This window comes from Macaca nemestrina, chromosome 1 (genome assembly GCF_043159975.1).
Source record: "Macaca nemestrina isolate mMacNem1 chromosome 1, mMacNem.hap1, whole genome shotgun sequence".
NCBI lineage: Eukaryota > Metazoa > Chordata > Mammalia > Primates > Cercopithecidae > Macaca > Macaca nemestrina.
This window is the reverse complement of record NC_092125.1, coordinates 155,196,627-155,220,308: the sequence shown is the minus strand read 5'-3', so window position 1 is coordinate 155,220,308 and position 23,682 is coordinate 155,196,627. Positions and strand designations below refer to the sequence as shown.

The 23,682-nt window shown below is 37.6% G+C and overlaps 1 long non-coding RNA gene across 1 annotated transcript; it reads left to right on the top strand.

Annotated features, from left to right (window-relative positions):
- The first annotated feature begins 731 nt into the window (after nt 1–731).
- Nucleotides 732–22,523, top strand: LOC139356780 (uncharacterized). Its single transcript, XR_011609205.1, has 3 exons — nt 732–2,487; nt 3,368–3,482; nt 22,213–22,523. It is a non-coding gene; the product is annotated as an uncharacterized lncRNA (long non-coding RNA).
- The last annotated feature ends 1,159 nt before the right edge of the window (nt 22,524–23,682 follow it).

Here is a 23,682-nt window from a genome sequence, read left to right as displayed (position 1 = left end):
ACTTCCCACACTGGGACACCCTGCATAGACACCCTCCTTATCCTCCTTGGCCCCAACATCTATGCCAGTCTGCCTCTTTTTATTGATGCCCTGCTCACCTTGTTTGAGCTTTGAAATCTCATTTTAGGTCTCCCTCCAGTCTAGATGCCTTCCTCATCCCATCTCTCCATCACGTGGTTTTCCTCCCTACTCTACTCAGGTTCTGATACTCACAGCAACCTCCTCCTCTAGGTGGATCCCCTCCTCACCCTGGGTGAGCTCTGATAGTCTGCTCAAGGTCACCATGGCTGCCTCCTACTTTCAGCAAATACTGTATGGCTATGCTCCCACAAATGGCTTTAGAACTGAATTTTTTGGGAAGGCAAAGAAACTGAAAGGAGAGTTGACAATTGGAATTTGTCATTGGAATTCATCCCTAATTCCAGTTTTTCCCTCCAGTTCTGACCATTCCTAGCCCATCTTGCCAGCTCATTGCATCATTTGTCTTGCCAGGTCATCTTGGTTTCTTACTAACTCTTGTTTGCAGTTTGCTTGACTTTGGTGTGTGTCCATTAAGACATGCCTCTGGCTCAGCCTCCCAGGGCTGCATCACCACCTCAGCTCCAGGCTGCTAGATGACAGTTCAGGTTCAGGTTCAGGTTCAGGCTGACTCAAGCTGCTTCTGCGGCAACCACAACCATTCTCAGGAGGAAGAGCTGGAGCAAGTGATACCAAACAAAGGTGGTTGAGGGGTGGTTGTTGAAACTATAGGTGTGGAAGAAGTTGTCCAAAGGAAAAGTGAAGAAAAGGAAGAGGAAAATAAAGAGTATCTTGTGAGGAATATTTATATGTTTATATTTAAGATAAATAAGGAGAAAAGGAAAAAAGGAGTTAGAACAGAGACTAACCTACAACCTGGAAAAATTGAAGTAGCTGCTGTGGGTGACTAAGTTCTTTTTGAGGAGAATTTGACTCAATGCTGTGTCCTCAAACAATTAAAATGGGAAAAATAGCATTATCATTGTTACAAAGCCTGAGTAAACCAAGAAATATGACATAGAATGCCTTATTACAGTAAAAATGACTCAGTAGGCTGAGTTAAACTAAGTGATTCATCTATGCAGCCTGTCAGATCATCTGACAATTATTTTGCCTGACTTTGGAGTTCAGGGTCAGTTAAAAGAGATTTGCCTCTTCTGTTTTAGTCAACTTTTAGGGTGGATAGTTTGTTCTGGTAATAGCACCCATGAACTTATTATAAAAAACCTTGGGGGAGAAACCCTTCAAAAAGCATAGAGCTGTCACTTGGATAGCTTGGGTGAAGTTATTTGCCTAGGTGACCTTGTTCAGATGGGCAGATTCTCTGGTAATATAAGTAGTATGTTTGTCTATCTTATTTACCGCTATATCCTCAGCACCTAATACAGTGCATGGCACATTGTACATGCTCAGTCGGTACCTGTAAAGTGAATGAATAAAGGAAGATTTGTCTGTACTTCTTTGAGAAGTCATCATCTGATGGTGGGGAGGACTCACCTCAGAAATTTTTTTTGGATAACAGTGGGAAGATGGTCACGCTCTAAACATTTTTCAAGATGGTCATCAAGGGCCAGGCGCAGTGGCTCACGCCTGTAATCCCAGCACTTTGGGAGGCTGAGACGGGCAGATCGCAAGGTCAGGAGTTCAAGACCAGTCTGGCCAACATGGTGAAACCCAGTCTCTACTAAAGATACAAAAAATTAGCCAGGCTTGGTGGTGGGTGCCTGTAATCACAGTTACTTGGGAGGCTGAGGCAGGAAAATCACTTGAACCTGGGAGGTGGAGGTTGCAGTGAGCTAAGATTGTGCCATCACATTCCAGCCTGGGCAACGGGGCGAGACTTTGTCAAAAAACAAAACAAAACAAAAAACAAAACAAAACATCATTATTTGGTATATTAAAGTTGTTCTCTGCAATAAGGCTTTATTTACTGTGAATTTCCTTCATAGAAATTGATGCTGTTCTTTGGTGCTTATAATGTAAAACTTTCCCAGAAGGTCAGACAGTAAATCACCTAAGAAACGGGTGTCTAGATCGTAGATGACAATGTAACAGTTGGAGGTTCTTTTAGAAGCAAGTAGCTATCTGGGTTGAAATAACTGAGGAGTAATGTATAATCAGCTTATTGGGCCTGAGATGCATTCCACCCAGGAAGGCAGTTGTGCTGATTGGGTCTTTTCCTCACATAGCAAAATTTCCAGTAATTGTGGTGACAAAACCATGACCATTTATGAGAAAGTTATTGCAGTGATTAAGTAATATGTCTTTGAGATGGCTTAATAAAAATTATTATAAAGTGGTCCCCTCCATCACAATTATTTTTCATTTTTATGTTTACCAGACCACTGCAATTTATTTATGTATTTATTTTTTAAGAGATGGAATCTTACTATTATGCCCAGACTGGACTTGAACTCCTGGCCTCAAGTAATCCTCCTGCCTCAACTTCTCAAGTAACTGGGACTACAGGTATGTGCCACCATGCCTGGTAAAAAATACTAAAATTTAATTAGCATATACTCTAGCCTAGCATATTCTCTATGCCTAGCATATTTAATTTTTAAAGATTTATTTAGCTGTTGAGTAAAACATAGATGATGATTAATAGTGTATGCTTCACTTAGAGAAATCAGTTATGAAACCACCCTAATGGTTAAGAGCTATTGCTCAAGAATAGACAGATATGAGTTTAAATTTTGCCTCCTCTTTTTTTTTCTAGCTGGGCTTTTGGGTGTGTTATCAAATGTTTCTTTGCCTAAATTTACCCAGCAATAAATGGGATTTACTAATATTATTTACTTCACGGAGATGTTTGGAGCATTCAACGAGATAATGTATTTAAAGCATTTAGCTTAGTATCTGGCAAATACTAAGCATTAAATCAATATTAATATTCTTTGTTATGGAAGGATTTGCCATAGATTTCCTTCAAATGCTCTGCTCCCCTTAAATGTATCAATTTACATGGAACTTCCTAGGAGCTCAGATATTAGATAAGATAAACAACATATATATGAAAGAATAATATTTTTCATTAAATTTAACCCAGGGACATGTGGTTCTCAATGGGAGTAGGATGGGGAGGAGGGCAGTGCTTCCCAGTGTGATGGCTTTTGGAAATATACGAGCTGTCTTTGGTCCACATATACTAGTTAAAGATCTCTGGGTGAGTGACATTTATCTTTCATAATATAAAGAACATTGCTAGTTAGTATTATCAGTATAAAATGTATAGAATGTTAACTGATTTAAAAAATGGCAGCAATGCTCATTTTCACATAGGCAATTAGAAAGAAACATTGATGAGATTTGTGATATATGTTCTTATGCAATTACTATTTTTATTCAGCATAATGATTTGGAATGATGCCTAATAAAATAAATGGTTGACCAGAAGATTAATAATATGTTGGTTTCTCAATAGAAGATGAGGAAAACATGTCTTTAAGATTCTTACCAATAAGGTAAAGTATCATTCAGGTTGTTCATTCATTCATTCTATTTATTTATTCAGCAAACATTTAATGAATGTCTGTTATGTCCATTCTGATTTATTTATTTATTTATTTATTTATTTATTTATTTATTTATTTATTCATTTTGTGTTTCTTTAATTTTATTCCTCTTTTATTTTGGATTTTTCCTGTTACCTCTTCAAGAGAGAACATTCTGCTTTATTTAATCTGCATCTAGTCCAATGATTGACAGATTGTTAAGCACAATAATAGGTGCTTAGCAAAAGAACATTGGATCATGGATTGATGAATGAGTGGTAGTTGAATAATAAACACATGATCCCTGCTCTCTAGAAAGTTATAACCCAGTGGGTTAGAGAGATGGTTTGGGAGACAGAAAAAGCTCTTTGAGAATGCCTTTTATGCTTTCTGCCTTAGCTTCAAATTTTAGTACGTAATATATAAAGTAGCAAATGTGCAGATTCGAGTCTGATATACAGAGATCTGTCTAATAGGGATGGGAGAGAGCCCTGGAATCTACAGTATTAGCAAGAATTCCAGGTAATTCTTATGTATGTGCTCAATGTTCCAATCTTTGAGAAATAATGTTTTAGTCCTCTTATTAGATCCAGAGAAAAGGGTCAAAATTATTGTCAAATTACCTTTACACTTACTTTTTATTGCTGCTACCACCACCACCAAGAACAACATAGCAAAGCAAAGAAAAACAAAATAAAACAAAACACACTTAGATTGCTCCAGGGAAGGGAAGCACTAGGAGAAGCAGTTTGAGTAGCAGTGTGGGCATCTTTCTGAGTTCAGGAGAGTATGGCTTCTAATCTTCTCAGTTAGATTTCCCTGGTGGATGAGTGTGGACAAGCAGCATTCTGAACCATTTCTTTATCCTTTGCTGCAGTATTTTCTCCATCTTTTGTGGGGAGAAGTTACTGCTTATACTAATTTTACAGAACTGATGGCTATTTAGAAAGGCTGGCTTATCTTACCCATTCCTGAGTTTCTATTACTGTAGCTGTAGTTAACATTAGGGCTATTTGACCTTGGTGACTGTAAATGTCATAAGGCTATTCATACAAGATGTGATATTCTCATAAACAGCTTCTGCGAAAAGAAAGATACATACTTACACAAAGTAGCAGGCTCAACCAGTTGGAGAACTGATAGCAAAAAAGGACTTTGACTACTTTTCTGTCACTTGGTGTCACTATACACAGTCTAAGCATAACAATGTCTTTCAATTTCCAAAGTGCAAAAATTTGACTACCTCACACATTGGAAAGAAGATGAAATAAAAAAATTTGAGAACCACTTGTCTTTTTGAGTATCTTGAAGGAGAAAGTGAGTCTTGCTCTTCTAAATTTTAATGTGCAGCTTTAGGCAGAGGGATTTGTGGTAGCTGAGCAGAAACTGGTCTTGGGGAATCCTGGCTCACTGTGGAGTCAATCACAAGTGCTAGAACATTCATCGAGCTGTAGTTGATCTTTTGGAGGGTGGATTTCCCACATCCCCAGTGTTATGGGGACAAAAACAAGAGGGCTTTAAGGGTTGGGGTGGCCACTGGGCACCACTTTCTGGCCAGCTCAGAAACACAGCAGTGGATAAATCTCTCCCATGGAAGATGCAAAGCTGCTCAGGGTGGTGGTGGCAGGTGAGACTCTCCAGCAGCACTGAGCCAAGGAAGACTGCTTCTAAAGCTAGTTATAAAATTGGGCCAGGAGCACATGGCTAAGATGATTAGATCCTTCACTTAAGTTGCTTGCATAAATGTTGGATGGAGGCCAGTGAGAAAAGATATTCCCTTAGTATTAATACTATATTTCATTGTGGAGCCCTCATGCTCTATCAGGCATCTGCCCAGGGCCCTGCCTATTAGTTTTTGAGTTCAAATTCAGTCACACCCTGGGGGCAAGCAAGTCCTGGAGTTCTGGGCTAGGACTGGTTTTAAAAATTAGCACTTTATGGATCCAAAACCATTGGCCTCCCTGTCTCTTTCAGCATCAGGCTCCTAAGGGATGAGGCAAATTTTCTATTTTTAAAAAATTGTTTAATTTTATTCTTTTTTTTTTTTTTTTTTTGAGACAGAGTCTCGCTCTGTCGCCCAGGCTGGAGTGCAGTGGCCGAATTTTATTCTTATGAAAGTAAAATTCACGTAACATGCATTAGTTACTGTTTAACCATTTTTAAAGGGTTCGATTCAGTGGCGTTTAGTACATTCACAATGTTTACAACAGTTATCACTATCTAGTTCCAGAATATTTTCCTCACCCTCAGAGACCCCATACCCAATAAGCAGTCACTCCATTTCCCCTCTTCCTCCCCTGCCTGGATACCTCTAAGCTGATTTCTCTCTCTACGAATTTCTCTATTCTGGATATTTCATATAAGTGGAATGACACAATATGTGTTCTTTTGCATCTGGCTTCTTTCACTTAGTATAGAGTTTTCAAGATTCATTCATGTCATAGCATGTATCAGTACATCAACAGTTGATGGACATTTGGGTTATTCACATCTTTTGGTCACTGTGAATAGTGCTGCTGTGAATATTTGGGTGTAAGTTTTGTCTGAATACCTGTTTTCAGTTCTTTTGGGTATTTACCTAAAAGTGGAATGGCTGGCTCATATAGCAACTTTATGTTCAATTTTTTTTGAGGAAACACAAACTATTTTCCACAGTGGTTGCACCATTTTACATTCCCAGCAGCAATATAAGGGTTCCAGTTTTTCCACATTCTTGTCAAAACTTGCTACTTTCCATTTTTGAAAAATGATAGTATCATCCTAGTGGGTCTAAAGTGGCATTTCATGGAAATTTTGTTTTGCATTTGCTTAGTGACTAATGATGTTGAGCACCTTAAATGTACTTTTTGGCTATTAATGTCTTTTTTTTTTTTTTTGAGAAATGTCTATTAAAGTCCTTAGTCTAATTTTTAATTGGATTTTTAAAAAACTTTTTGTCATTGAGTTGTAAAAGTTCTTTATATATTCTAGATATTAGACCTTTATTAGGTATATAATTTTGAATATTTTCACTCGTTCTGTGATGAAAAAGTTTTACATTTTAATAAAGTCTAATTTATTTATTTTTGTTGTGCATGCTTTTGGTGATGTATCTAAGAAAGCATTACTAAATTCAAGGTACTAAAGATTTACCCTTAAGTTTTCTTTTAAGAGTTTTATTGTTTTTGTAAGTTTATTACAGCTGTGTTCTTTGTTGCCTGTGGCCATTGAAATCTGTTCTGTCAGCTAGTGATTTGAGACATTTCCTTAAACACTGAAATGTAGCAACTTCTTTCTTCATTAAGCATATCACTGGATGCTGTGCATTGTTTATTAGATTATAGAGTTCCAAAGTGATTCAAAAACTGACATCCTTTGCTTTTGTGGCGGAATGGAATATTGGAGTTCCTTCTCTGCCACTTTTGGTGATGACACCTATTCCTACTTTTCTTTGTTAAACACGAATTTTTAAAAACATCCTACATTATGCTGAATAGTGACATTCAAAGATATAAGATTCTAATCCCTGGATCCTGTAAATTTTGCCATGTAAGGGAAAAGGATCTTTCTAAATATGATTAATGATCTTGAAAAGAAAATAATATCCTGAATTATCCAGAAGGACTTTAAATGTCAGCACATGTATCCATGTAAGAGGACAACACAGGAAGATTTAAAAGACACACACAGAGGAGAATGCAATGTGTCCACAGAGAAGGAGATTGAAGTGATGTGGCCACACTCAAGGAATGCCAGAGCCACGAAAAGCTGGAGGAGGCAAAACCCAAATTCTTCCTCAGAGTTTCCCGAGGCAGTACTGCTCAGACATAACCTTGGTTTTGGCTCAGTAAAACTGATTTCAGACTTCTGGCCTCCAGAACTTTGACAGAATACATTTCTGTTGTTTCTAAGATACCAAGTTTGTGCTGAGTTGTTATAGTAGTCCTTGGAAACTAACACTCCTTCTGTTATATTATTGGGCTATTTTATTTCATTTATGGCTGCTGTCAAAGGAAGCTACCTTCAGTGATTTCAAGGTGACTTTTTGACCTATTATGTAATTTACTTCACACACACACACACAGAGTATCAATGTGTATATGTGTATATATACACACATACATACATATACAACTATGTATATATACAACTATATATATACACACACACACACACACACATATATATATAGTTGTAACTGGTACGTCCCTTGCAAAATAAGAGAAAAGGAAACAAAAAACCCCAGGAATTTAATCTTCGGCTTGGCATCTGTTCACTAGAGCATTCCATTACATACCCTATTTATTTTCCACAAACTAGAAGGAAGATGTAAAATATTTATTTGGCATTCAGCCTCAGTGAGAAGGAGCCCAGCACAAATTACAAATATGAAAACCTCTGTATTTCATACAGGCAATATATAGAAGAATAATTATAATTCAATGTGATATTATAATAGTATATTAGCAAAAACTCATAGAATCCCAGAGAAGGGACTTGATTATTAGGGATACTAGACATTACTTCTTGAGGATGTCCCTTTAGGTCAAGTCTAAAAGGATGACAGGATTTGCTAGGCAGGGAATGCATAAATATGGAATGTCATGTGCAGGGACACTGAAATGTGAAATGGTGTGATTATCTGAGAGATGTAATGGGAAGTTTTGTTTGTCTAGAAGTTAGGAGGTAAAGAAAAATAGGTGGTAATGCTAGAAAAGTAGGGTCCCAAACTGTAGAGGGTCTTGAATGCTCTGATGAGCATTTGATGATTTGATGATTAATCTCTAGGAAACTGGGAGCCAACAGACATTTAAAAGCAGAGAAGAAAGATGATGTTGGAGGTATTGTGGATGATGAACTGGATCAGAGAGTTAGACATAAGAGAAGATAACAACTTAAGCTGAAACAATGGTAATGGGGATAAACTTTAGATTGGAATGACAGCCAAATTTAGAGTTGATAAGGACTTATTAGATTTGTGGTACAGATAGTATAGAGATACTGACATTCAGGAAGAAACTGATAATAATTTTATAGGTTGAATGTTTGTGTCTGCCTAAAATCCATATGTTGAAGCCCTAAACTCCAATGTTATTGTACTTGCAGATGAGGACTTTGAGAGTAATCAGGGTTAGATGAGGTCCTAAGGGTGAGACTCTCATGATGAGATAAGTATCCTTGTAAGAGGAGATACCAGAGAGGAGGTTCCATCTTTCTCCCTCCTGTAATGACACAGCAAGAAGGTGGCCATCTGCAAGCTAGGAAGAGAGCCCCCATCAGCAACTGAACAGGGCCAGACCCTGATATTGGACCTTACAGCTTTCAGGGCTGTAAGAAAATAAATTTCTCTGTTTGAGTCACCCAATTTATGGTATTTTCTTCTAACAGCCTGAGCTGACCAACACAATGCTATTGGCTGGTATGTAATACTTAAATATGAAATATTAGTGGCTTTTGACATATTTAGAAGATGAAGTTTGAGTATGAATTTTCTGTTTTTTGATGAACATAACTGGATGTTGGGATCCAATGTCTGGAAATCAAAGTAATTACCATTATTGACTCATTTAGTTCCGGAGAGTGATGGATGAACATTTGCTGCCAGGACTCAATTATTCTTATTATTCACAATCACACATAATTTTGTACTTGGGTTGGGGAGCCAAGGCCAATTTCTCCTTGAAGGTCAACAAGTTATGTGTGCATTTATAAATTAAAAAAATAACCACCTGCCACTTTAACAGGATAATTATATACTATCAAAAAGTTTTGGAGATCATTTCTACAACAGCGGCCAGAATAGTAGAAACGTATTCAATAACTTCACAGTTACTGAAGTTTGGGTTTTCTCTATTATACTTGTTATATATAAATGATTGTGGGAAATATCTATGAAAATTATCATGTTAGAATAACTCTCATGGGAGCATAGTTTCTTAGTAGAATACGATACCATTAATAATAAAGTATGATTTTATATGTTGCTCCTTTTACTTCCTAATCTTTAGACCAATTTTATTCCTAAAATTTTTTCCCTTTGATATGTCTGCAAAAATTTAGCAGTGGAGTGCCTGGACATTGCTTAGTTATATCTGAAATCATTGACAATATATTATTTTTTATAAACTAACCTTCATTATGGAAATTAGAAACATTTCCATAAGTAAAATTGTATTTAACTTAATGAATTTACTTGTCAAAAATAAAAGACTGAAAATATCTTAGTAGCTTGCGAAATGTAGTCATTCAAAAAGTGCCAGCTGCCTTTATTCAGTTTTGGAAGTACCTGTATACATGATTATATTCACGTGCCTAGATTCTCACTATAATTTTCTAGTACTGTTGTAACAAATTACTACAAACTTAGAGGTTTAAGCAATACACATTTGTTATCTTATAGGTCTGGAGGTCCAAAATCTGAAATAGGTCTTGCTGAGCTAAAATCAGGTGTGAGCAGAGTTGCAATCCTTCTGAAGACACTAGGGGAGAATTCATTTTATTGCAATTCCAGCTTCTAGAGGCCATCACATTCCTTGGGTCATGGCTCCATTCCTCCATCTTCAAAATCAGCTGGTGGAGTCTTTCTTCTGATGTGTTTCTCTTGTTCTGACTCTTCTGCTTTGTTTTTCTCAATTTGAGGGCCTTCGTGATCACATTGGGCCCACTCAGATAACCCAGATAAGAACCCATCTCAAGGTTCTTAGCAACAATTCCAGACTTCAGGGAGTTCATAATATAGTGGGAGACATCAATGCATAAAGATGCTTACCAGCATGCATGAGGACTGCTAAGAGGGGCTGTGCAGAACATAAAGAGAGGGCAGAAGGAGTACAATTGCCTGACTCTTCCTGGAACTACCCAAGGAAGGCTTTACAGAAGGGCTAAGTGACCTGGGTCTTTGTGAGAAAGGCAATTGGCCATGCAGAGAATTGAGTCAGTGATATTTCAGGCAGATGAAACATCATAGTCAAGGGCAGGCAAGCAGGGAAGAGCATGTTGCATGTATTATTTGAATAGGAGTGAAAGAATGTCTTACGAATGAAAATAGCATTTCTTATTTATTCAAAGTGTCAACAAATTAAGGAAAAAGTCATATTTGCACTATCAGTTTCATATAAATTGAAAAATAGAAAATATCCAAATAGTACAAATATATCAAATAGATACAACAGAACCATGGTGGTGTAGAATGATCACTTTATTCTGCCACTAACTGGCTAGGCAATCTTGGGCACATTAATGTCTTAATAAAATAAAAGAGCTAGAATAGATACATTTTAAAGTTCTTTTTAGCCTAACAGTCCATGAAGCAAAACAAACAAACAACTGATGCCACAGTTTCTCTTTTTGACTGAGAAATCTGTGAAAGTTAATCAAATCATTTAGACTGGTTCATGTGTGTGGAAGCAAACAGATATTCTGTTCATCATTTCCATATGGTCTATTGGTAGCCATCCTGAGGCACTTTGCCTGGAAACTTCCCCTTGAAATATTGCAGAGAATAGAGAATTGAGACAGTGTGTTTCAATGAAACATTTGTTAGAGTGGTTTTCACGTGTGTGAAAAATCCGATTTTTTCATGTTCTGCATCATCTGGTCTACTTTCATCTGCTTTAAATATCAGTATGCTCTCTCATGGGGGAAGTCTCTGCCAAATATACTTTATCCCACTTGTATTTGCTGTTTGAGTTTTCTTCCCAGGAGTGTGTGAGGTTGGTAGAACAAGTGGTCCTTTGAAATTTGGCAGAACTTCACATGTGCCACATTTTCTGAAATCTTAGCTCCTAGCTGTTCCCCTTCCCTTACCACCTTTAGGCCTGTTGACATTTTTTTTTTTTGGCTTTTTGACTATCATACTTTAAACTGAGCAATAATTTTTCACTGAGACTATTGGTCAAAGGCTGATGGTCTCACCACTGCCTATAATAGAAGATTATATCCCAAACAGTCATAATGATAGCTTGGGGGACACTTTTAGAGGAGTTTGGTCTATGATGAGGATCTGTTTTGTTTTTCTTTCACTAAAACACCTCATGTGTAAATTAGTGAAAGAAAATCCAGAAATTTATCTGGTGTTAGTAAACAATAGACTTCGACAGTTACCACTGCAGATGTCATTAGTAATAGAACATGTCTTTATTTCTGCAAATGAAGAGGAAGGCTCAGTTTTACATTTTCCAAAGTTATGTGGCTCCTGTAAATTGGCTACTGTTGCACACTGAGGTAGGTTAATTTAATTACACTGTTTTTTTCTGGAATAATTCATACTAGTTGCTGAAAATTTTCAGGTGGATACGGGTTAACTATTTTCCTAGAGCCTTACTATCATGTCATAATGAAATATGTCTTAGACCAAACTGGACCACGCGAATAGGTATTTGTGCTAGCAGGCACAAAATACTTCATAGAGCCTGTACTGATGAAGTTCAGGTTTCTGATATTTCTGGTGGTCTGACAATGCAAGAATGGTTCTCTCAAGGAAGGCCCAATGACATTTTAGAGGCAAGAATCTTCTCTCACAGTTGATATCAGGCAACCAGAGATCCTTCAACTGGAGCCAAGACCATTTACAGGTCAAGCCACAAACCCTATCTTGAAGGGTTGGGGCTAAAAGTCTCACTAGATTCTTGCACTTTGCTCATGTGAGGGTAGTAACGCCTCCCAAACATCTTAGCCAATCCACATATCTTGAATATTTTAAATTCATCACATAGGAATTTATTTCTATTATAACATTCACGTTGCTAACAAGGCATTGGTTTCACCAATAAAACCCTTTTTAAATAAGAATTATGCTAATTAATAAAGTATCTACTGATGATCAGTGATACTGGTAACAGAAACACCTGTAATAGCCACCTCTGGAGTGTGACCTTAATGGCATATAACTAGCTGACTTCTTCTGGAATACAAATTCCTGGTTGTACCTGGCTTGTAACTCAACCTAATAAATGTGACACCACACTGTCTATGCTGAAGTCCTTTAAAGAAAATTACAGACAACTACTCAACATTACCTTGTGTATTAGTTTCCCATTGCTGTTATAACAAATTACTCCAAACATAGTGTCTTATTCCATTTATGTTGCTATCAAGGAATACCTGAGACTAGGAAATTTAAAAAGAAAAGAGCTTTTTTTGGCATATGGTTCTGCAGGCCATATAAGAAGCATGGCATCAGCATGTGGTAGGGGCCTTAGGAAGCTCCCACTCATGATGGAAGGGGAAGGACGGCAGGCATCGCATGGTGAGAGAAGCAGCAAGAGAGGGGAAGGATGTGCCAGGCTCTTTTCAACAATCAGCTCATGTGAAAAACAGACTCACTTTTGCATTAATCTATTCACGAAAGATTTGCCCCCATGACCCAAACACCTCCTACTGGTTCCGACTTTCAAGATTGGGGATCACATTTTAACATGAGATTTGGAGGGGACAAATACTCAAAATGTATCACTTAGTGGGTTGAACAGTACAAATTTATTATCTTACAGTTCTGGAGGTCAGAAGTCCAAACTGGTCTCACCACTAAAAATCAAGGTATTGGCAGATTTGCATTCTTTCTGGAGGCTGAGGGGAGATTCTGCTTCTTTGTCCTTTCCAGTTTCTAGAGGCTGCCCTCGTTCCTTGGCTCACGGTCCTCTTCTTCTGCCTTCAAGCAGCAATGGCAGGTGGAGTCTTTCTCATGCTGCATAACTCTGGTTTTATGCTTTCATCATCACATCCCCTTCTCTGACTCTCTGTGCCCCCTCTTTCCTCACAAGGACACTGTGTTTACATTGAGCCTGCCTGATAACCCCATCTCAGGATTCTTAATCACAGTTTAAGATTATACAATTTAAGCCTCCTTTTACAGGTTCCAGGGATTAGAATATGGACATCCTTACGGGGCCATTATCCTGCCTATCACACCCTGTTAATATTCTAAGTAATTTTCTTAAAGATAATTTTGGCTGGGTGTGGTAGCTGATCCCTGTAATCCCAGCACTTTGAGAGGCCAAGGTGGGTAGATAGCCTGAGGTCAGGAGTTTGAGACCAGCCTGGCCAACATGGTGAAACCCCATCTCTACTAAAAATACAAAAATTAGCCGGGTGTGGTGATGAGTGCCTGTAATCCCAGCTACTTGGGAGGCTGAGGCAAGAGAATAGCTTGAACCTGGGAGGCAGAGGTTGCAGTAAGCCGACCTGGGAGACACTGCACTCCAACCTGGGTGACAGAACCAGACTCTATCTCAAAAAAAAAAAAAAAAAAAAAAAAAAAGATAATTTTAATTTCACTTAGTGGAATTCTATAGTAAGAAGAAAAAAACACAGGCTTTCGATCTTACAGATCATGGTAAACTCTGGCTCCTTAAGAGTTGCAAGCCATGGGAAAGACAACTAAAGTAATAAATATATATCTTGCAGAGTTGCCATAAGGATTAGGTTAAATAATGGATAAAAGGGACTTAGTCTGGTGTCCAGCACATAGGAGATACCAAGTAAAAGGCAACTAAAGTTAGCTTTCATGATGATTAATTGAAGTTTGAAGATATACAGATCTTCAGAAATCATTGTGTCTAGCAATTTTCTACCTTTTCAGCAGCAGAACTACCTTCTTATAGTCCCAAATAAAATCTTACTTAGAACTTTATGAATAACCTCAATTTATAAGAAAAATAACAGCAATAGATACGTCCCTTTGATGGCATAAGTTTTTCCTGCTCCTCTTCCTCCTTCCTTGCCTTCCTCTTCTTTTTTCCTTCTTCCTCCTTTCCTCCTTCTCCTTTTTCTTCTTCTTTCTTGCCCTCCTTTTCCTCTCCTCTTCCTTCTTTTCCCCTCCTCCTTTTTCTTATTTCTTGCCCTCTTCCTCCCCTTCTTCCTCCTTTCCCTCTTCCTCCTTCTCTCCCTCCCCTCCCCTTTCTCCTCCTCCTTCTTTTTTGCCCTCCCTCTTCTTCTCTACCTCCTCCCCCTTTCTTGCCCTTCTCCTCTTTCTTTTTTCTCATCCTCCTCCTTTTCCTTTTTACTTACTGGTTTCCTTCTCCCCCTCTTCCTCTTTTCCTCCTTCCCCTTCCCTTTTTCTTCTTCTTCTTCTTGTTTATCCTGTAATTCCTACTTTGGCAGACAATGTTTTTGCTGTTTCCACAGCCAATGATCTCTATAGTTTAAAGACAACCACTTGGAAACCATGGGTGTAGCATGACCTCTTAGTTTACACTGGAAGAAAAAGAGGTACAGAGAAGTTAGTGGCTTCCAAGGTCACACAGCTACTCAATGGAAGAACAGGTACCTGAATTCCTTACTCCTGATTTCCAGTCCAACTCTTTTCCCTATATTGCATTGGAAGTGGGGTAAGGCAGAGTGACCAGCAAGCTGCTAGAGGAATGAGGAATTTTAGAAGATTTAGTTAAGGCAAACATCCTTAATGATAGCTAAAGTAAACGGAGTCTCCCTTCCATAAACTCTGGTCTTGTACATCACAAAAACAGTATTCTGAAGTACAGAATTTGGCACTTCATCAGCACCACATGAAAAGAATGTTGTTTGTGAAATATACTAGATTAGAAACAGCTTCTCTTCAGCTCAACAGTATTAGAAATTTTGTTTGAAGCCTGGACTCCTCCACAAAGATTTAGGGTTTTGAATATAGGTTCCAGAGAGCTGTACTCTGCTGAAAATCTCAGAACACATTGATAGGAAAAGGCAAGTGCTTGCAAAACAGGGCATGGCTGTCTTCTGCTGCCCCAGCAGGCTCAGTGGGACTAGAAATCTTCATTTTCAACTTCCCATTCAACACTGGAGTCAGAGTTCTTTCTCTACAAGGTGCTCTGAGGTGTTACTGAAGAGACAGCATAAGTTGCTTGCTGAGTTATTGTATAAAAACAACTTTAGTTTAGCACAGCCCTGAAACACAATACTGTTCCCTTTCAGACTCAAACAAAAAATCAACAGTCCGAAGAAACAGTCTGGCCCTTGTCTGAAATTAGTGAAGAATAGGGTGCTAGTTTTAAAACCAATGTCACATATTCTAGGATAAAGTATATTTTATTTAATTATCTTATTATTTCTTGAAGGAGCTTTAAAGTAAACTCTGAATTGTATGTTTTTCATGGTCCTACTCAACGTGATATCTTGGGGTAGTACTCTAAGTCTACAAGTACAAGTGTGTCTATTATCTAGACAATAGATTTAGTCCACAATAAAGACTGACAGTAAAACTGCTTAGCTCAGGTTAACCAAAGGCTCCAATATTTAGGATGAATGTTGGAAACTTCAGCCACAAACTTCAGCAAGAAAACAAATGAGAGGTTAATTATCTTGCCAAAAGAACTGATTTGTTTAGTAAAAAATGAAGATTAAAAAACATCATGTATCCAAAACCTACCCCTTTTATTGTTTGAGTCAGCTTTTTATTCTGACTATATTGCTCGTACACATACAACCGATGAATTATGTGGCAGAGGTGCTTGGTGAGAAATTTGAGACTAGAATTAAAAAATTACTTATTGGGCCAGGCATGATGGCTTCTGCCTATAATCCCAGCACTTGGGAGGCTTAGGCAGGTGGATGACCTGAGGTCAGGAGTTCGAAACTTGACCAACATGGTGAAACCCCATTTCTACTAAAAACACAAAATTAGCCAGGCTTGGTGGCGCATGCCTGTAATCCCAGATACTTGGAAGGCTGAGGCAGGAGAATAGTTTGAACCTAGGAGGCAGAGATTGCAGTGAGTCAAGATCATGCCATTGCACTCCAGCCTGGGCAGCAAGAGCAAAACTCCATCTTAAAAAAATTATCTATTTATCAATACTGATTTTCCTTAAAGGGCAGTTTGGTGTAGTAATACAACAGCATAAACACAGGATTTAATTTGGCTAGACTTGGCTTAGAGTTCTAGATTTAGCACTTAGCCTTAGAAACCTAACAACTTCAGGAGAGTTTTCTTATCTACATGATAATACAACATTCCATGCCTAGTTTTTGAGAGATTAAGTAATAGACTGATGTAAAAGTGTTTGGTGAAATATTATAGAAAGTTAGTATTATTTCTCTGATTTTTTCAGATCCATATTATCTACTTCCAGTGACTTCTGACTTCTGTATTTTTTGGTAGAAAATTACTGGCTACTCTGACCTGTTACTTCCATCTTGGAATGTTGATGGAATGTTTCCCTTATTCCTTATTTGTGAGGTCTGCTTCATGTTTCATGTAGAACCTAGTTCCTGCCTCTTATTTGGAAGGTCTTGATTAATATTCCATGGGAAACATTTTACTCATTTAATTATTCTAATACTACAGAGTTTCTTTACTTCTTTTGACTTGGCACAAAAATTTTCACTCACTTGCACCATGATTTTGACATTTGAATCTTATCTGTCTCCTTGAACTTTCTCTCTTTTGGCTGTTTTTCCTGATTGATTTCCTTAATTCTAAGGACAATTCAAGATGGGTATGGAAGGGGAGAGAGAAAAACATCCAAGTAGAGCTATGAAACGCTTTATTATAGAAATAAAAACATCAGTGGGAGTTGTTTATAGCAATTCATCTAAGAAAATGATTGGTAAGAAAATATTCATAAAATAGCTACATAAGTATGTTGACATAATGCTACATAGTAATAAAAAGGAGAAAATGGTACCCAGTGGGTTGGAACCTAAAATTAAGAATCTATGTTAGAAAAGACACAGATTTGCTAATGAAGAAAAATGAGCTACCTTATACCTAAAGTACCTATGTGAAAATCTGCTGTAAGGTTGACACATACTGTTGAAAATTATAATTAAGATAAAAATGAGAGAACCATAGAACTACCATTTTGAGATCGTATTAAGAGGCTATGTGAACAGAGAGAAAAAAAGTGATTAATGTGCTAATTCAAAATATAAGATTGACATGAGGTTGGATTGTAATAGTCATGAGTACTTCAACTGTCAAGACATGCTCAAGTCTTCTTAGGCTAAATCAAGAGCCTCTAACAAAGAATGTTTAACTTGTGTTGCCGACAGGTTTGTTTCCCAATAGGTATGAGAATTGTCCTGGTTAATGAAATGGTAATAAAAAGAAATGCATGACAAAGTGACTGTGTCATCTTAGCAGATCTTGGTGAACCAGAATTCTTGGTTCATAATACAAATTTTAGCCATGGAAGAAGTGAATGTTTGAAGACACAATTAAATAAGATAATGCACACGAAACACTTAGTGTAAGCTTTTATTTCTTAGAGCTCAATTTATAGCAGTGTAGGAGAATGTCAGTTTTCCTTGGTCTCGGACTTTTAACAAAGTATTGTAACTGAATTAAGGGCGGGTCTTTCTTGTGCTGTTCTCCTGATAGTGAATAAATCTCACGAGATCAAATAGTTTTAGGAAGGGGAGTCCCTTTACATAAGCTCTGTTGCCTACTGACATGTAAGGTGTGACTTTGCTCCTCATTTACCTTTAGCCATCGTTGTGAGGCCTCCCCAGCCAAGTGGAACTGTGAGTCAATCAAGCCTCTTTCCTTTATAAATCACCCAGTCTTGGGTATGTCTTCATTAGCAGTGTGAAAACAGACTAATACAGCAGAGTTTCTCAGCTGTCTTTGTTTTTAAAATTTTTTATCAAAGCAAGTGCACTTTGGACTAGAAATATAAAGTATACAGAGAAGATTGAATTTCAAGAAGAATGAAGAAACTGGTTAAGTGACTTCTAGTTGTTTTGCCTTGTTGTATTAGGTTCTAGAATTCTGAGGCAACCAGCGAAGGAAATAGAAAAATAAAACCCTGATTTTAGTTTTCTTTTAACAGTCGTGAAAGCACTGTAGCACGAAGAATGGGAATGAACGAATGTGGTTTTGATTTTCAAAAGGGGTCACAGGGAGATTTTGCATTTGATAGACCGATAAGCCAACCAAATTTGAGCTTGGTTTCAATCTCAGGAAAATTTCTGGATGCATTAGTTAAAGGACAGTTGGTGTAATCTCTAGGAAACAGTGTGTATTCACTGAAAACAGTTCACATTAGGCTTTTCTTAATGCTATCTTTCATTGAACTCTAGAACAGAGAAATGCTGCGTATGGTGTGTTTCTCACTACATCCTTACAGAAATGCTGGAGAGATGTGAGTTGGATCTTTGTAATTAGATGAATGTGTAACTATTTGACAGACTATACCAAAAGTATCTATAAATGGGTTATTTTGAGCCTATGAGAAATAGTGGAAAATTCTTCCACTAGTTTTAAACTCTTCAAATTTATCAGTGACCTCTGAATAGATGTTTGATACTTATTGAATTTGTATTAGGTAAGTAGTAGGAATATATTGCGTGAAAAAACATAAAACTATAGGCAAGATCTACTACTAAAGATGAAGTCTGTTGCAAATAAATATGTTTTATTTTCCTCCAAATAAATCACATAACTATTAAACTGAAAAAATATGACTTAGAAGCTCATCTAAAACTTATTTAGAAAATGACAGTAACTTTAATGTGAATTAGCATATGGTCACCATGAAAACTAGCTCTACTGGTTGTTGCAATAGTAAGATTATCATGTCCAGAATTAGGGAAACAGTAGTCATTCTTTACTTAATTTCAGTTAAATTGCCCATGAAGCATTGTGGTGCCAAGTATAAACACTCGAAAAGATAAATTGGTGCACAGGAAGAGAGAAATGACCAGGATGGGGGAACCATGCCATAGGATGATGGCTGAAGACACGTGAAAAGAGAAGACTTAGAGGACATGTGAGAGTTGTTTTCAAACATTTGAAGAACTATTTTATGGTGAATGTAAAATTAGGTCCAAAAGAATGAAGTTGTAAGATAAGAGGTTTCAGCTCAACATGATACAGCATTCTACAGAGCTCCTCAGAATTGGAGAAGCAAGTATTTAAGAATAGGGCAATTACTCAGCTGCGAATGCTACTGACAGAAGAATAGTTTGCCTAGGTTACCTTTTCAAAGCTGAGATTGCAACTTAATAAACTTTTCAGTTTTGTCACTACACAAGAGCATTGAAAAGCATTCCTTAAGCCTTCTGCCTTCATCTAATAAAAAGGCAAGCTGCATATAGAGCAAATGTGACTGGTCACGTTGGTTAGGAAACTCTTACTAAAATATTCAAAACCTGTCCCTGGAACCAGCCCAGTCTGCCCAGGTCTCTGGGTCACAAGATAAACTTTAGCCTTTTGTTGCTGGTTCTGTAACCACAGTCATTTGAAAAGATGACCAGTAGAAGCCAAGCTTTGCAAATGTGGTAAGTATAACAAGTATGACAAGTCTGGAAAAATAACTCAAGATAATAAGTTTTTATTCTGAAATACTTGGATTAACTGCAGCCTGAAACAATCCTAGTTTCTGTTTATATTTTTGTTACCATGGCTTCAGCATTTAATCTGTTTAATCCTGTCATTAAACTTAGCTTTTGAACAAAAAAACCACCTGCTTTGGTGCCTTCCGTTTTAAAAACTGCATCCGTAATGACTGAGGAAGGTCATGGCTTGTTCATACTGGCCTCCTAAGAGCACTCAATGGGGAAGGCTGGATGGTACATGGCACATCTCTCTTGGTTATTCCCATATGCAGGCAGCATTGTGTTTGGTGGGGAAGTGGAGACAGAAGATGACAATATCACTGTGTATGGGAAGGAAAAACAAGAGCAAACTGGGCATTTTCTTCCTGTTTTTGTGCTGGATGGAATGGATAGGAGTCGTTACAATTTGAGGGCTAAGGATAATTTGTGATTATTGAATGAAATAATGTAGGTAATATAAAATGTAATTGCTTGGCACACAGTAAACATCTAGAAAATAATGATTATAATTGGAATTATGATTGTCACTATTTATTCTGATGGTATGGGATCACAGCCCCTTAGGATGACTTAGGTGCTTGGGGGAAAAAAATCTGTATTCAGATAAGATAAAATGGCTAGACTAGAGCTCCAGCTTGTCTAATTTTCTAAAAAGTTGGAGGCAATTGTCCTGTTGGGATTCATTAATTCCCATTAGTCCTCCACCCTAATTCTTACAGTCTCTACCCTTTAGCAGCTCATGGTCTAGGGGAGTAGACAGGCTAACTGTATACACTTATGATATATGGGTGATCCCCCTAAGCTCAATTACTTAACAACCCTTTCTTTGCTATTTGCATTTTTTCATGCCGTGACATTAACCTTGACAATGTAAATAGAGAAAGAGGTGTTGGGGGTTAGTTATGTTTCTTTTTTTTTTTTTTTTTTTTTTTTGAGACGGAGTCTCGCTCTGTCACCCGGGCTGGAGTGCAGTGGCCGGATCTCAGCTCACGGCAAGCTCCGCCTCCCGGGTTCACGCCATTCTCCTGCCTCAGCCTCCCGAGTAGCTGGGACTACAGGCGCCCGCCACCGCGCCCGGCTAGCTTTTTGTATTTTTTAGTAGAGACGGGGTTTCACCGTGTTAGCCAGGATGGTCTCGATCTCCTGACCTTGTGATCCGCCCGTCTCAGCCTCCCAAAGTGCTGGGATTACAGGCTTGAGCCACCGCGCCCGGCTTAGTTATGTTACTCTAAAAGATATGTTGAAGTCTTAACCCCTGGTACCTGTGAAGTGACCTTATTTGGAAATAGGGTCTTCACAGATATAATCAGGTGAAGATGAGGTCACACTGGATTAGGGTAGGTCCTAATCCAATCTTACTGGTATCCTTATAGGAAGAAGAAAATTTGGACTCAGCCACAGAGATGACATGTGTGTACCTTTTTAGTGTAAAGACATGTCTTCCTTCAAATCTCAAAAATTTTAAAACACGGTTTTTCTAATTAATGCCTTTCTGCCATTCACCATATTATCTTCTGAAACTTCCGTTGGATGTATGTTGAAGACACTCAATCTAATTTTCATTTATCTTAAATTGATTTTTTTATATTCTTAAACTTATTGTTTTTATAAATGATAAAGTTTCAAAATAGGCTGATATGCAGACTTTTCTTAATGATAAAAAACAAAGAAATATAATAAAATTTACTGAGGACTTGTTATGAGTTTGGCACTATACAAATGCTTCATTTAACCATGGGCTCTGATGTGTAGATAATGTATACACTGTGTTTTAAAAATAATGGAACTGAGGATTTGAGAAGTTAAATAATTTGTCCAGCATCTTAGGGACCAAAAATGGTGAAACCAGAATTTGAGCCCAGGCCAGACTCCCAGGTTCTTGATGGCATCCACTCGGCTGTATTGCCTCTTTGTGGATCACAAAGATTGGGTGAATTGTGCACTAAAAGTTTTTCTTTTTTTAAAGTTAGCATTACAAAAGCTTTAAATTAAATTAAATTGTTTACCCCTGAGAAGTTTTCCTTAGGAATAAGTCGGTGGTTCTCAAGTTATTTTAATTCTCTATTCATTTTCTAATAAGGTTATATTCAAAGATTCTTCTCCTAAGTACACACATGCACACCCACGTGCATGCAAATACCCATATAGTTGTCCCTCAGTATCTGTGGGGGATTGGTTCCAGGACATCCTGTGGATATAAAAATCCAAGGTTGCTCAAGTCCCCAATATAAAATGGTATAATATTTGCATGTAACCTACGCATATCTTCTTGTATACTTTAAATCATTTCTAGATGACTTATAATACCTAACACAATGTAAATGCTATGTAAATAGTCATTATACTTTATTGTTTAGAGAATAATTACAGGAAAAAATCTATATATGTTCAATACAGACACAACATTTTCTTTTTTTGGGTATTTTTAATTCACCATTGGTTGAATCTGCAGATGTGGAATCCGCTGATATGGAGGGCTGACCCTATATCCAAGAAGAATTTTAAAATCATTATCTTTTACAAATGTATATTCACCCATTGTAAAAAAGAAGCCAGTTACATTAAAAAGTGATTTTATGTGAAAATACATAATAAAAAATATTGCTGTGCCTTTCCATTGTCTTAATTATTGCTGTTGTCAACATAATCTAATGATTAGAAACTGGTCTTTATGAAAGTCAGGTGAAACAGTTTGTTTGAAAAATAGTTGTTTTTCGATGTGCAAATAGATATGGTCTCCATGCGTGTGTTTGTTAAAATTTAAGACGGGTTAGGAAAATTTTTTTGGAGTCTCCCTTTGGAGAGTGAAGACCTGCCCATCTTACTTTACGGTTTTCACCTGGAATCTAACTGCAAGTAAAACCACTTTATTTCTTGCATTTTTAGTTTCTGATTTTCTACAGTGAACATCTCTTTGTTTGTTTTATCAGAAACTTGCCTAATTTATCAGGGATATCTATTTTTTTTACGTGACTTCCCTTGCACACTTTTGTTTTTGTTTTTGTTTTTTTAGACAAAGTCTCGCTCTGTTGCCAGGCTGGAGTGCAGTGGTACAATCTCGGCTCACTGCAACCTCTGCCTCCCAGATTCAAGCGATTCTCCTGCCTCAGCCTCCCAAGTAGCTGGGACTACAGGTGCGTGCCACCACACCCAACTATTTTTTTTTTTTTTTTGTATTTTTAGTAGAGATGGGGTTTCACCATGTTGGCCAGGATGGTCTCCATCTCCTGACCTTGTGATCAGTCCACCTCAGCCTCCTGAAGTGCTGGGATTACAGGCATGAGTCGCCACGCCCGGCCTGCACACTCTTTTTGACAGTAGAATTTTATTCATTTTTTTCCTTTAATCTATACTTTCATCTTAGATCCCATCTAAGGAATAGTAGTTTTGGCCATTTTCAGGTAAGGGAAAAATCTAAACTTTTTATGTAACCTTATTTTGTAGTCTCATAGTTCTACAGCTTTATGGCAAATTCGTAGAGTAGTATGTTTGAAAGGCACAACAGCTGATTATTCACTCTGTCTTTCTGAGCAGTGATTCCCAAGTGCGGAAAAATAATATCAAATTTTGTGGTGAGATGCATGTATAGATTGAAAAAATACATTCAGCATTATCAAATAAGTTTATAACTGAAAATGAAAAGGAAACCTGTTATTTTAATAACACAAATAACAAAGAAGTCAAATTCAGCAGCATCTTTGGTTGGTATGGATACAGAGAAGCCACGGTGATTCTCCACTGGGATACTCTTTCCCAAGAGGGACAGTGTCACAACCTCTGGGGATGGGGGCAAAAATAGTCAGCTCAGCTCTAGGTGAAGTTCAAGGTATTCCTTCTCTGCCTTCACTTCAAAGCCACCCCAACCCCTCAAGAAGGAGAAGCTCTGGCCTAGTCAAGGAGAAAATGCAGTCATCAGGGTCAC